This window comes from Mya arenaria, chromosome 12 (genome assembly GCF_026914265.1).
Source record: "Mya arenaria isolate MELC-2E11 chromosome 12, ASM2691426v1".
In the NCBI taxonomy this organism is placed as follows: domain Eukaryota; kingdom Metazoa; phylum Mollusca; class Bivalvia; order Myida; family Myidae; genus Mya; species Mya arenaria.
This window is the reverse complement of record NC_069133.1, coordinates 12811960-12820309: the sequence shown is the minus strand read 5'-3', so window position 1 is coordinate 12820309 and position 8350 is coordinate 12811960.

Genomic DNA, 8350 nt, shown 5'->3' with positions numbered 1-8350 from the left:
GTTTTAAATTGCAATATGACGACGCGTATTTTGTAATGTCTAGATTGTGTTTTAGCTTGCAAGGTTAAAATCCAGAGCATTTGTGAAATCAGAGGAATGTTTTAAGTACAAAATGTAGGACATATTCATTCAATCCGACAGGACTTATAATACCTAATTATCAAAAAATCAAAAAGGAATTTTAACAATCATATCAACGTCTAATAACATAATGATCTATTATATTTCAAAAGCATACAAACACGGTCTTCTATTATACCATACTTATTTCTGGTTTTTTATTCACCGATATTCGAAATCGTTGTACTTAAATTTGAATTACTTGAAGAAAACGCAAACTAATGAAAGAATGCTACTTGTGAGTTCTATTAAGATCTTGAAAATTGACTAGATATGTTTCGAAATTGACAACATGTGTTCCTGTGAGATTCGGCTTTTCTAATTATAACGTTCATCATTCGCTACATATGTTCTAATGAGATTTTTTCTAATGATCACGTTCATCATTCGCTACATATGTTTTAGTGAGATATTTTCTAATGATCACATTCATCATTCGCTACATATGTTCTTGTGAGTTCTTTACTTATGATCACGTTCATCATTCGCTACATATGATATTCTTGTGAGATGTTTTCTAATGATGACGTTCATCATTCGCTACATATGTTCTTATGAGATTTTTTCTAATGATCACGTTAATCATTCGCTACATATGTTCTTATGAGATTTTTTCTAATGATCACGTTAATCATTCGCTACATATGTTCTTATGAGATTTTTTCTAATGATCACGTTAATCATTCGCTACATATGTTCTTATGAGATTTTTTCTAATGATCACGTTCATCATTCGCTACATATGTTCTTGTGAGATCTTTTCTAATGATCACGTTCATCATTCGCTACATATGTTCTTATGAGATTTTTTCTAATGATCACGTTCATCATTCGCTACATATGTTCTTATGAGATTTTTTCTAATGATCACGTTCATCATTCGCTACATATGTTTTTGTGAGATCTTTTCTAATGATCACATTCATCATTCGCTACATATGTTCTTGTGAGATCTTTTCTAATGATCACGTTCATCATTCGCTACATAGGTTCTTGTGAGATCTTTTCTAATGATCACGTTAATCATTCGCTACATAGGTTCTTGAAAGATCTTTTCTAATGATCACGTTCATCATTCGCTACATATGATATTCTTGTGAGATGTTTTCTAATGATCACGTTAATCATTCGCTACATATGATATTCTTGTGAGATCTTTTCTAATGATCACGTTCATCATTCGCTACATATGTTCTTATGAGATTTTTTCTAATGATCACGTTCATCATTCGCTACATATGTTTTTGTGAGATCTTTTCTAATGATCACGTTCATCATTCGCTACATATGTTTTTGTGAGATCTTTTCTAATGATCACGTTCATCATTCGCTACATATGTTCTTGTGAAATTTTTATAATGATCACGTTAATCATTCGCTACATATGTTCTTATGAGATTTTTTCTAATGATCACGTTCATCATTCGCTACATATGTTCTTATGAGATTTTTTCTAATGATCACGTTCATCATTCGCTACATATGTTCTTATGAGTTTTTGCTAATGATCACGTTAATCATTCGCTACATATGTTCTTATGAGATTTTTTCTAATGATCACGTTCATCATTCGCTACAAATGTTTTTGTGAGATCTTTTCTAATGATCACGTTCATCATTCGCTACATATGTTCTTATGAGATTTTTTCTAATGATCACGTTCATCATTCGCTACATATGTTCTTATGAGATTTTTTTCTAATGATTACGTTCATCATTCGCTACATATGTTTTTGTGAGATCTTTTCTTATGATCACATTCATCATTCGCTACATATGTTCTTGTGAGATCTTTTCTAATGATCACGTTCATCATTCGCTACATAGGTTCTTGTGAGATCTTTTCTAATGATCACGTTAATCATTCGCTACATAGGTTCTTGAAAGATCTTTTCTAATGATCACGTTCATCATTCGCTACATATGATATTCTTGTGAGATGTTTTCTAATGATCACGTTAATCATTCGCTACATATGATATTCTTGTGAGATCTTTTCTAATGATCACGTTCATCATTCGCTACATATGTTCTTATGAGATTTTTTCTAATGATCACGTTCATCATTCGCTACATATGTTTTTGTGAGATCTTTTCTAATGATCACGTTCATCATTCGCTACATATGTTTTTGTGAGATCTTTTCTAATGATCACGTTCATCATTCGCTACATATGTTTTTGTGAGATCTTTTCTAATGATGACGTTCATCATTCGCTACATATGTTCTTGTGAGATATTTTCTAATGATCACGTTCATCATTCGCTACATATGTTCTTGTGAGATCTTTTCTAATGATCACGTTCATCATTCGCTACATATGTTCTTGTGAGATCTTTTCTAATGATCACGTTCATCATTCGCTACATATGTTCTTGTAAGATCTTTTCTAATGATCACGTTCATCATTCGCTACAAATGTTCTTGTGAGATCTTTTCTAATGATCACGTTCATCATTCGCTACATATGTTCTTGTGAGATCTTTTCTAATGATCACGTTCATCATTCGCTACATATGTTCTTGTGAGATCTTTTCTAATGATCACGTTCATCATTCGCTACATATGATATTCTTGTGAGATCTTTTCTAATGATCACGTTTATCATTCGCTACATATATTCTTGTGAGATTTTTTCTAATGATCCGGTTTATCATTCGCTACATATGTTCTTGTGAGATCTTTTCTAATGATCCCGTTCATCATTCGCTACATATGTTCTTGTGAGATCTTTTTTAATGATCACGTTTATCATTCGCTGCATATGTTCTTGTGAGATCTTTTCTAATGATCACGTTCATCATTCGCTACATATGTTCTTGAAAGATCTTTTCTAATGATCACGTTTATCATTCGCTACATATGTTCTTGTGAGATCTTTTCTAATGATGACGTTCATCATTCGCTACATATGTTCTTGAAAGATCTTTTCTAATGATCCCGTTCATCATTCGCTACATATGTTCTTGTGAGATCTTTTCTAATGATCACGTTCATCATTCGCTACATATGTTCTTGAAAGATCTTTTCTAATGATCACGTTCATCATTCGCTACAAATGTTCTTGTGAGATCTTTCCTAATGATCACGTTCATCATTCGCTACATATGTTCTTGTGAGATCTTTTCTAATGATCACGTTCATCATTCGCTACATATGTTCTTGAAAGATCTTTTCTAATGAACACGTTCATCATTCGCTACATATGTTCTTGAAAGATCTTTTGTAATGATAACGTTTATCATTCGCTACATATGTTCTTGTGAGATCTTTTCTAATGATCACGTTCATCATTCGCTACATATGTTCTTGTGAGATCTTTTCTAATGATCCCGTTCATCATTCGCTACATATGTTCTTGTGAGATCTTTTCTAATGATCCCGTTCATCATTCGCTACATATGTTCTTGTGAGATCTTTTCTAATGATCACGTTCATCATGCGCTGCATATGTTCTTGTGAGATCTTTTCTAATGATCACGTTCATCATTCGCTACATATGTTCTTGAAAGGTCTTTTCTAATGATCACGTTTATCATTCGCTACATATGTTCTTGTGAGATCTTTTCTAATGATCACGTTCATCATTAGCTACATATGTTCTTGTGAGATCTTTTCTAATGATCACGTTCATCATTCGCTACATATGTTCTTGTGAGTTCTTTACTTATGATCACGTTCATCATTCGCTACATATGATATTCTTGTGAGATCTTTTCTAATGATCACGTTTATCATTCGCTACATATGTTCTTGTGAGATTTTTTCTAATGATCCCGTTCATCATTCGCTACATATGTTCTTGTGAGATCTTTTCTAATGATCCCGTTCATCATTCGCTACATATGTTCTTGTGAGATCTTTTCTAATGATCACGTTCATCATTCGCTACATATGTTCTTGTGAGATTTTTTCTAATGATCACGTTCATCATTCGCTACAAATGTTCTTGTGAGATCTTTTCTAATGATCACGTTCATCATTCGCTACATATGTTCTTATGAGATTTTTTCTAATGATCACGTTCATCATTCGCTACATATGTTCTTATGAGATTTTTTCTAATGATTACGTTCATCATTCGCTACATATGTTTTTGTGAGATCTTTTCTAATGATCACATTCATCATTCGCTACATATGTTCTTGTGAGATCTTTTCTAATGATCACGTTCATCATTCGCTACATAGGTTCTTGTGAGATCTTTTCTAATGATCACGTTAATCATTCGCTACATAGGTTCTTGAAAGATCTTTTCTAATGATCACGTTCATCATTCGCTACATATGATATTCTTGTGAGATGTTTTCTAATGATCACGTTAATCATTCGCTACATATGATATTCTTGTGAGATCTTTTCTAATGATCACGTTCATCATTCGCTACATATGTTCTTATGAGATTTTTTCTAATGATCACGTTCATCATTCGCTACATATGTTTTTGTGAGATCTTTTCTAATGATCACGTTCATCATTCGCTACATATGTTTTTGTGAGATCTTTTCTAATGATCACGTTCATCATTCGCTACATATGTTCTTGTGAAATTTTTATAATGATCACGTTAATCATTCGCTACATATGTTCTTATGAGATTTTTTCTAATGATCACGTTAATCATTCGCTACATATGTTCTTATGAGATTTTTTCTAATGATCACGTTCATCATTCGCTACATATGTTCTTATGAGTTTTTGCCAATGATCACGTTAATCATTCGCTACATATGTTCTTATGAGATTTTTTCTAATGATCACGTTCATCATTCGCTACAAATGTTCTTGTGAGATCTTTTCTAATGATCACGTTCATCATTCGCTACATATGTTCTTATGAGATTTTTTCTAATGATCACGTTCATCATTCGCTACATATGTTCTTATGAGATTTTTTCTAATGATTACGTTCATCATTCGCTACATATGTTTTTGTGAGATCTTTTCTTATGATCACATTCATCATTCGCTACATATGTTCTTGTGAGATCTTTTCTAATGATCACGTTCATCATTCGCTACATAGGTTCTTGTGAGATCTTTTCTAATGATCACGTTAATCATTCGCTACATAGGTTCTTGAAAGATCTTTTCTAATGATCACGTTCATCATTCGCTACATATGATATTCTTGTGAGATGTTTTCTAATGATCACGTTAATCATTCGCTACATATGATATTCTTGTGAGATCTTTTCTAATGATCACGTTCATCATTCGCTACATATGTTCTTATGAGATTTTTTCTAATGATCACGTTCATCATTCGCTACATATGTTTTTGTGAGATCTTTTCTAATGATCACGTTCATCATTCGCTACATATGTTTTTGTGAGATCTTTTCTAATGATCACGTTCATCATTCGCTACATATGTTTTTGTGAGTTCTTTTCTAATGATGACGTTCATCATTCGCTACATATGTTCTTGTGAGATTTTTTCTAATGATCACGTTCATCATTCGCTACATATGTTTTTGTGAGATCTTTTCTTATGATCACGTTCATCATTCGCTACATATGTTCTTGTGAGATCTTTTCTAATGATCACGTTCATCATTCGCTACATATGTTCTTGCAAGATCTTTTCTAATGATCACGTTCATCATTCGCTACAAATGTTCTTGTGAGATCTTTTCTAATGATCACGTTTATGATTCGCTACATATGTTCTTGTGAGATCTTTTCTAATGATGACGTTCATCATTCGCTACATATGTTCTTGTGAGATCTTTTCTAATGATCACGTTCATCATTCGCTACATATGATATTCTTGTGAGATCTTTTCTAATGATCACGTTTATCATTCGCTACATATATTCTTGTGAGATTTTTTCTAATGATCCTGTTCATCATTCGCTACATATGTTCTTGTGAGATCTTTTCTAATGATCCCGTTCATCATTCGCTACATATGTTCTTGTGAGATCTTTTCTAATGATCACGTTTATCATTCGCTGCATATGTTCTTGTGAGATCTTTTCTAATGATCACGTTCATCATTCGCTACATATGTTCTTGAAAGATCTTTTCTAATGATCACGTTTATCATTCGCTACATATGTTCTTGTGAGATCTTTTCTAATGATGACGTTCATCATTCGCTACATATGTTCTTGAAAGATCTTTTCTAATGATCCCGTTCATCATTCGCTACATATGTTCTTGTGAGATCTTTTCTAATGATCACGTTCATCATTCGCTACATATGTTCTTGAAAGATCTTTTCTAATGATCACGTTCATCATTCGCTACAAATGTTCTTGTGAGATCTTTCCTAATGATCACGTTCATCATTCGCTACATATGTTCTTGTGAGATCTTTTCTAATGATCACGTTCATCATTCGCTACATATGTTCTTGAAAGATCTTTTCTAATGATCACGTTCATCATTCGCTACATATGTTCTTGAAAGATCTTTTGTAATGATAACGTTTATCATTCGCTACATATGTTCTTGTGAGATCTTTTCTAATGATCACGTTCATCATTCGCTACATATGTTCTTGTGAGATCTTTTCTAATAATCCCGTTCATCATTCGCTACATATGTTCTTGTGAGATCTTTTCTAATGATCCCGTTCATCATTCGCTACATATGTTCTTGTGAGATCTTTTCTAATGATCACGTTCATCATTCGCTGCATATGTTCTTGTGAGATCTTTTCTAATGATCACGTTCATCATTCGCTACATATGTTCTTGAAAGGTCTTTTCTAATGATCACGTTTATCATTCGCTACATATGTTCTTGTGAGATCTTTTCTAATGATCACGTTCATCATTAGCTACATATGTTCTTGTGAGATCTTTTCTAATGATCACGTTCATCATTCGCTACATATGTTCTTGTGAGTTCTTTACTTATGATCACGTTCATCATTCGCTACATATGATATTCTTGTGAGATCTTTTCTAATGATGACGTTTATCATTCGCTACATATGTTCTTGTGAGATTTTTTCTAATGATCCCGTTCATCATTCGCTACATATGTTCTTGTGAGATCTTTTCTAATGATCCCGTTCATCATTCGCTACATATGTTCTTGTGAGATCTTTTCTAATGATCACGTTCATCATTCGCTACATATGTTCTTGAAAGATCTTTTCTAATGATCACGTTCATCATTCGCTACATATGTTCTTGTGAGATGTTTTCTAATGATCACGTTCATCATTCGCTACATATGTTCTAGTGAGATCTTTTCTAATGATCACGTTTATCATTCGCTATATATGTTCTTGTGAGATCTTTTCTAATGATCACGTTCATCATTCGCTACATATGTTCTTGTGAGATCTTTTCTAATGATCACGTTCATCATTCGCTACATATGTTCTTGTGAGATCTTTTCTAATGATCACGTTAATCATTCGCTACTCATGTTCTTGTGAGATCTTTTCTAATGATCCCGTTCATCATTCGCTACATATGTTCTTGTGAGATCTTTTCTAATGATCACGTTCATCATTCGCTACATATGTTCTTGTGAGATCTTTTCTAATGATCACGTTCATCATTCGCTACATATGTTCTTGAAAGATCTTTTCTAATGATCATGTTTATCATTCGCTACATATGTTCTTGTGAGATCTTTTCTAATGATCACGTTCATCATTCGCTACATATGTTCTTGTGAGATGTTTTCTAATGATCCCGTTCATCATTCGCTACATATGTTCTTGTGAGTTCTTTACTGATGATCACGTTCATCATTCGCTACATATGATATTCTTGTGAGATCTTTTCTAATGATCACGTTTATCATTCGCTACATATATTCTTGTGAGATTTTTTCTAATGATCACGTTCATCATTCGCTACATATGTTCTTGTGAGATCTTTTCTAATGATCACGTTCATCATTCGCTACATATGTTCTTGAAAGATCTTTTCTAATGATCACGTTCATCATTCGCTACATATGTTCTTGTGAGATCTTTTCTAATGATCACGTTCATCATTCGCTACATATGTTCTTGTGAGATCTTTTCTAATGATCACGTTTATCATTCGCTACATATGTTCTTGTGAGATCTTTTCTAATGATCACGTTCATCATTCGCTACATATGTTCTTGTGAGATCTTTTCTAATGATCACGTTCATCATTCGCTTCATATGTTCTTGTGAGTTCTTTACTTATGATCACGTTCATCATTCGCTACATATGATATTCTTGTGAGATCTTTTCTAATGATCACGTTTATCATTCGCTACATA